The sequence below is a fragment of the Helianthus annuus genome, chromosome 15, assembly GCF_002127325.2.
Source record: "Helianthus annuus cultivar XRQ/B chromosome 15, HanXRQr2.0-SUNRISE, whole genome shotgun sequence".
NCBI lineage: Eukaryota > Viridiplantae > Streptophyta > Magnoliopsida > Asterales > Asteraceae > Helianthus > Helianthus annuus.
This window is the reverse complement of record NC_035447.2, coordinates 50,267,355-50,274,702: the sequence shown is the minus strand read 5'-3', so window position 1 is coordinate 50,274,702 and position 7,348 is coordinate 50,267,355. Positions and strand designations below refer to the sequence as shown.

Here is a 7,348-nt window from a genome sequence, read left to right as displayed (position 1 = left end):
TGGCGGTGGTAGGTGGGGGCGATGGTGGCTGGTGGCGCCGGTGATGGTTGGGTATATAGAGAGAGAAAGATAGAGTGGGGTGGTGGATGGTGGTTGCAGGGTTGGCCGGTGGGGATGGTGGTTACAGTTGTGGATAGTGGCTGAGGTGGTGGTTGACGGTGGTAGAGATAGAGAAGCAGAGAGCTAGAGAGTGTTGCAGAGAGAGAGAGAGAGAGAGTGAGAGGAGAATCTGATGTATGTATGATTTATATATAAATATAATAGTAATAATAATAGTATTTTTGTAATAATAATAATAATATTAAATATATAGGTAAAAAGACAAAAATGCCCTTGAGTGACTAGATTTAACCAAAAAAATTAACTGGGTTTGGTCTAAAGGACGTAACGTGCAAGATTTTGGAACATTAAGTACAAAACTTGTCAACTTTTGCGCTAAAGGACAGCGCCTGCAATTTGGTGTAAACATAAAGGACAAAACTTGTAATTTACTCAAAAAAAAAAATAAAAAAAAAATGTCGTGTGTGTAGTTTTGAGCACCACAAGTTTGTGTTTACGGGTACCGTATAAATAAAATTTACGATACCCGTAAACACAAACTTGTGGTGCTCAAAACTACACACACGACATTTTTTTTGAATTTTTTTTTACAAATGTGTTTATAATACACGCATCTACGTTTATGAAAAAAAAATTGATCCAACTCGCCCCGTACGGTGTAGTTCTCATGGTTCTTACAACTGGAGTTGGTTCTCATTTTAGCGGTCCCCTTCACACACACACACACACATATATATATATATACTAGTTATTTACCCGCGCGATGCGGTGAAAAATATATCATTTAGGTTGGTGAGTTTAGGGCTATGTATGGGGGTTGTTTATAGTTAGTTTATCAATCACTTCGTGATACATTTCATGACTCAGTATGATATTGTAGCATGAAGCCAAAGAAAGCGAAGAAAGTGCTTAGTTTCACGTATAGATAATTGGAGAGTACTTTTTGAGTCCCTGTGTTTTTGTGGTTTTAACCACTTGAGTCCAAAATCCAAAAGTTTAAGCTCTAAGTCCCTAACTGCTCATTTTATAACATTTTGAGTTCGTGTATTTTAGTGGTTTTAAACACTTTAGTCCAAAATCAAAAGTACAAGTGTTAAAAATTGGACTCAAAACGTTATAAAGTGAGCGGTTAGTAACACAGAGCGTTAAACTTTTTGATTTTGGAATCAAGTGGTTAACCACTAAAACACATGAACTCAAAAATTAATTTACTCATAATTAGAGCTTCAACTAATACCTTTTAAGTGTACAAAGCTCCATGTAGCATACCCAACGTTCAAAACAAAATATTTAATACTTATTTCTAGTTATAGCCAGTTTCATAGGCTAATTTTACTGATATGATGGTCTTCTATGTTTTTGTTTCAGTTTTTGGAGTGTTTAATGTGAAGGTGGGCGGTGAATAAGAAAGTGAAGCCCTACAGTTATTAAGAATAGTTTTTGGAGTGTTTGATGACATTATCTGAGGGCCGTCTGTTACAACTTCTACAAAGGAGGGACATACAATAAAAGGCTACCCTTCCCGAGTACTTCTTGCTGCTAAAATGGGCAACACGCAGTTCATAGTTGAGCTCATTCGATCATATCCTGGTGACCAGGTCTCATTTGGAAAGTAGATGACAAAAGAAAAACCATATTTCACTTAGCGATCAAGCACCGTCATGCAAAGATCTATAATTTGTTACATGAGATTGGTGCAATGAGATATTTAGCAACTCTTGTTAAAGACAAAAAAAGGCAATAGCATGTTGCATATGGTTGCAAAGAAGGCTAAAGGAAATCAATTTCAAAATGTGGCTGGAATTGCTTTACAAATGCAACAAGAATTATTATGGTTCAAGGTACCTTTTCTCAAACTTAAGTATCATCTTACCTTTTTTCTCATGTACATAAGACCAACTTGGATGTAAAAAAAATAATGGAATTCAGAAATGTTTAAGATAAAAAGGAAACGGGTAAAATGCTTGCAATGTGGTCTAAAGCAGGCCAAAGTGAATGCATACAACCTTCAAAATTATTTTATTTTAAAAATTAAGTTAACTATATGTTTTCCATAATCACATTTAGTGCATTATTTGTTTATGATTATTAGGTCAATTGCTCTGTTTTGACCCAAACCACTTTGACTGATAGAGGAAATTGTTTTTGAACCATCAAAATGACTGAATATATGTTACAGGAGGTAGAACAAATGATCCCACCTCAATATAGAAGAAGGAAGAATGGAGCCGGTGAAACACCACAAGACTTGTTCTCCCAGAAACATACAGCTTTAGTAACCAAAGGTGAGAGTTGGATGAAAAACTATATGCTAGTTGCAACCCTCATAGCCACCATTGTATTTCCAGCGGCTTTTACGCTTCCAGGTGGATACAAACAGAACACCGGGATTCCTTTTTTTCCGCAGTGAACCATCCCTCCTTATTTTTGTGATCTCTGACGCCGTGTCTTTAATATCCTCATCAGCCTCGATCCTCATATTCTTTTTTTTTTGGGTAACCTCGATCCTCATATTCTTATCTATGCTCGCATCTAGTTATGCAGAACTTGATCTCTTGGAGTCATTACCCGAAAAACTAATGTTCGGTCGTTGTCATAATACCACCGCTAAACACCCAATCCGTAACCCAAATCATCATCGACACTCCACGGTCACTGCATTTGCTGATGCTCCTGCCCAAAATGGTCTGTTTACATTCAAAGCAACATTATAACTCTTAAAAACCTTTTATTTGTAACAAATGTAGCCTTACACTTTTAAATTTAACAAAAATCGATATTTTTAACGCCATAATTCTTGTTATTTTCTAAACTGAAACTGCCTTGCACGTGGGTCAAATGGGTTGAAAGTATTAAACACATTGAAAGTAGCTCAACTCTATTTTTTATGTGAAAAACCTTTAAGTTGTTTAATTCAAAGATTTGGATTAATAACTTATTAATATTGTTTTTGTAAGCATATCCTACTCATTATTTTGCATACGAAAAGCTCACCGCTCTTGCGCTTCGCTTTTTAAAAATCGGTTTTAGAACTCATCGCCTTGGTTTAAAAAAAGCGCGAGGCGCTCCGAAGCGTTTTGGTTCCAAAAGCTTTAAGCGAAGCTTCAAGCACGAAGCGAGAGCTTCACGTATACGAAGCGCTCGAAATTAAAAAAAATAAAAAAAGTATTTGTACACATCAATATGACATATTTTACTTGTTAATCAATAATAAACACAAAAACATGATTAAAAAAACATACTTAACACATAAAAACATAGTTAAAATGATAGGAATCGATATATGATAATTGTGATTGATTGAACTGAAATACAAATCGAAGATAAACAATCACCGAAGTGATCCCGGGCTAAGCCCTTCTCCACAAGGGAGCCTCCTCTCCACAATGGAGCCCTAACCGAATAACAAACTCCCCTCCTCACTACTAACTATTCCATACTTATTTATAAGAGAGAAAGTTACAAATACCCCCTCCCTAATACTAGAAATAGAAAGTAAACATATGATTCCTAACATAAAACATAAATTAAAGTCAAATTATTGGAGAAAGTATGAAATTTGATAGAGAAGAGGGAGGGAACGGCTGAAGATGTTTACTAACGTTCTTTTTTTAGGGTAAAGAAGTAGCGGGCCTCAGTTAAACCCTATTAGAGACCATTGGACCTAAATAAAAAACCCAAATCTGACCTGATTGGGCTGAAGCGTCGCCTCAAACCAATGGCGCTTCGGGCTTAAAGCGCGCTTCAAAACGCTTCACGTGATTTGTCGCCTCAGAGCAAAAAAAAAAGCGACAACCCTAGCGCTTCATCGCCTCACGCTTTAAGCTCGCTTAAAGCTTGCTTTTTTAAACCAAGCTCATCGCTTTTGTGCGCTTCCCGTTTTTTAAACCAAGGTTTTAAAAAGACTAATGCTTAAAACTCTCTAATATAAGGTACTTAAAACACGAAATAGAAAAAGAACATGTGCGCCCAGAAGCTGAGTCACCAAAAAAAGCATTTTTTTCTAATTACCTTATATCAAACGCTTTAGTATTTTGAATGGATTCTTGGGTAGCTTTAACCATCTGACTGGTGATACCAAGATTTGAGAAAAGACACATCTGAGGGAGAGCCACATAATTTGAATATCTTGGGCAGTTCAACCTGAATTAAAAAACCAAATTGACTGGTCATAATCCAACTCATTTTCTATATCATGGCAAGGGGGATGTGTTTGAGTTTGGAATGGGTCAAAAAATGATTGGGGTTGTTTTATACACCTTTGTATTTTTGGTTATAAGTTTATAACTTGACTATCTAAATGCAAACAAAAAATATTGAAAATCAGTTTAAACGGGTCACCTTATGCCATGTTTGGGTTCGCGTGTCTCACAATTATCCGGTTCGTGTCGTGTTCAGGTTAGTGTCGGGTTGGAGCCGTCAACCGGCAAACACTACCTATTTAACACATCTTACTGTATGTGCTCATGGTGAAGAAGACAAACCTGGATTTGTGAGGCGGAAAACATCCCAAATGCTCAGGCCCCTACCACCTTCAGACACAACACCTACCGTCTGTGATAAAGAAAGAACGTGTCAGAAGTGATGGATCAATATTTCAAATGGGATTTTGTCAGCATTAATAGAACACAACTGAAATCTCCTTGAGTCTGATTAAAGTACATCATCACCCATATATTTTAATTATGATTTTTCACTTTTTCTATGTTAGAGCTGCGGTCATTTCTAAATTTTAAGTAACTAAATGGAGCAAATGAACAATGAAATTTATAATCTAGAACCGTAGCTACTACATAATATTCATCAACTCCAAAATATTACAACTTTTATCTAGTTTGTCAATTGTACTTTGTCTATGTTAAAATTTCACCAGGGTTAACATTGATTTGCATTCTTTGACCCATAACCCAATAAAAAATACAACAAATTAACTCAAACTGAGAACTAATAAACAACCAACCAGAACGGTAAAAAAGCAGGGTCACTTACTTCCTCCAATGAATGAATTAGGGTTTCAGGTGACAAAAAAAAAAAACAAATTAAACAGCCTGAAAACATAAAACATAGACAACATCGATGAATAAAACAAGCTATAGGAAAAAAAACTCGCGTTATCAAAATCAGCAATCTTACAACCGTTACCTTTTTGAGCTGTTTAGCCTTCAAAACAATCCATCATCAATATCATCGGACTATTTCTTGACGTCGGCGCTGCCTGGGATGTGGGAGCATAATTTAGGTCTGGCAAAACCCTAAAAACCGGATTTGATGGAGAAATCAGTGACACCATTAAATCTCCTACCCCCTTCTCTATCCTGCTCTCCTTCTCAGTCTCTCTCCTTCTCACTCTCTCACTTTTCTCGTTCTCTCTCCAATGAAACAAAAGCAGATAAGGGGTTTCTGGGGATGAGTATCGGGGGGATTCATAGGATGGAGCATTATAAATGACAAATCCACTCATAATCTACAAAATACATTTAACATGGTTGAGATTGCAATCTGTAAATCAAGATTCTTAGATCTGCACAAGTTATCAAGTTCATTAACACTTTTAACTCAAAATAAGGAGCAAAAAATGAAATTACCTTAAAGGCAGTATCAAAGCCAAAACTTGTAAAAGCTTCTTTGAAACAAGCAGTACGGTAAGTTTGATGAGAATCAAGGGTAGGGTCGTATTTGAAACAAGCAGATGATTATCTTCACCAGTATGAGAAGTCCGGTACCACTGCCGTTGCACCACCGACGGTGACCGAGGAGAAGAAAGCTGAAGAGGTGGCGCCGCCGGTGGAGGAGAAGAAGGTGGAGGCTCCGGCGCCGGTGGAGGAGAAAAAGGAGGAATCTGGAAGTGGGTTTGGAGCTGCGGATGCCACTGTGTTCCCGAGTTAAATCAAATTGAGAAAAAGAAATGCTTCTTTCAATTTTTTTTTTCTTTTCTCTCCGGTTCTTTTCAAATCGGAAAGATTAATGTTAGACAAAAAAATATCTCATTTTTTCTTCTTTTCTCTCCTTTAATGAAACTCTGGAACACAACTAAAAATTATTTCCTTCCAAATCTTTTCTTTTCTCTCATTTAATGAAACTCGGGAACATAGCGTTAGGGCAACCGGAAGTTTCTTTAAGATGTGGATTTGGATCTGGATGGTTGACAGATCTTTGAGGGAGAGAGAGAACGAAAATGAAAAAGGGCTCTCCATTTGAAATTTGAAATGAAAATTTGGGTTATTGTTGGCCGCGCTTGTTTATCATCGGAAAGATTTAGGTTTCTCTTTAATTATTTTTGTCATGTATTATATGCTTGTACCTTAAGCTTTATAAGTTGTAAATAGCAAATGACCATTTCTGCCCTTCAGATATGCATTATATATACTATAGATATAAATTTAAGACGTAACTTGGATAATATCCGCTTTTTAAAGAACATTTACTAGCTTAATCTGTAATTACTTACACATTCAAACTTTTTATTCTTATCATTCGTTCCCTTCTATGCTTCGAATCCGTCGCGCGGTTTCTAGAATATCATTCATTCTTTCACCCATTTCATACTTCGAATCCGTCTCGCAGATTCTAACATATCATTCATGCTTCCATTCCATTCATGTTTCGAAACCGTCTTGCGGATTCTAACATATTATTCATACTTCTCATGTGTATTTGGTACTTTCAAAATCCTGAAAGTCCTACATTTCCCTTCACCCTCACGTCCACCTAATTCCTAATTCTAACGGACATACCTGTAAAAATTATCACGGTCTCACGAACGTCATATGTTTCTTGTGTAATGGCCAGGTACACAATCCACATACTAGTTTCGTGTCTTCGTGTAAACGTCACCTTATGTCCGAAGAATTAAGCACGTATAACATTTTAAAAACTTCATTACCATTCTAGTATTATATTTCATTTAAAATCTTTCCTTCACTTGATAGACTTTACCATTACACACACCCACATGTTAAATTTTATGTACCTGGGTCAATTTGTCTTATTGCATGCCTTGGTGCCGGCCCTAGACCACTTTCGCGAATTATCCTCCCCAAGCATATTATGCTTACCTTACACATAACATATTGTTAGTTTCCTTCAACTACATACTTAAGTACATACTTACCTTTGCTTCTACCCTTAGATCTTGATCGAGTCTCGGATTGTACGGGATCCTTGTCACAAGAGCACGCAGGTTTGAGTTCAATTATTTGCCTCCTCATACTTGATTTCCCTCAAACCAGGGCTCTGATACCAACTTGAAACGCCCTCACACGTAATAACTTAGAAACGACGCAGCGGA

General features: G+C 36.8%; 1 long non-coding RNA gene across 1 annotated transcript; it reads right to left on the bottom strand.

Annotated features, from left to right (window-relative positions):
• Positions 1-2,543: 2,543 nt before the first annotated feature.
• On the bottom strand, positions 2,544-5,953 carry LOC110911553. The gene is made up of 5 exons (XR_002577021.2): positions 5,646-5,953; positions 5,203-5,524; positions 4,545-4,614; positions 4,072-4,203; positions 2,544-2,747 (listed from the first exon to the last, which is right to left on the bottom strand). It is a non-coding gene; the product is annotated as an uncharacterized LOC110911553 (long non-coding RNA).
• Positions 5,954-7,348: the final 1,395 nt, after the last annotated feature.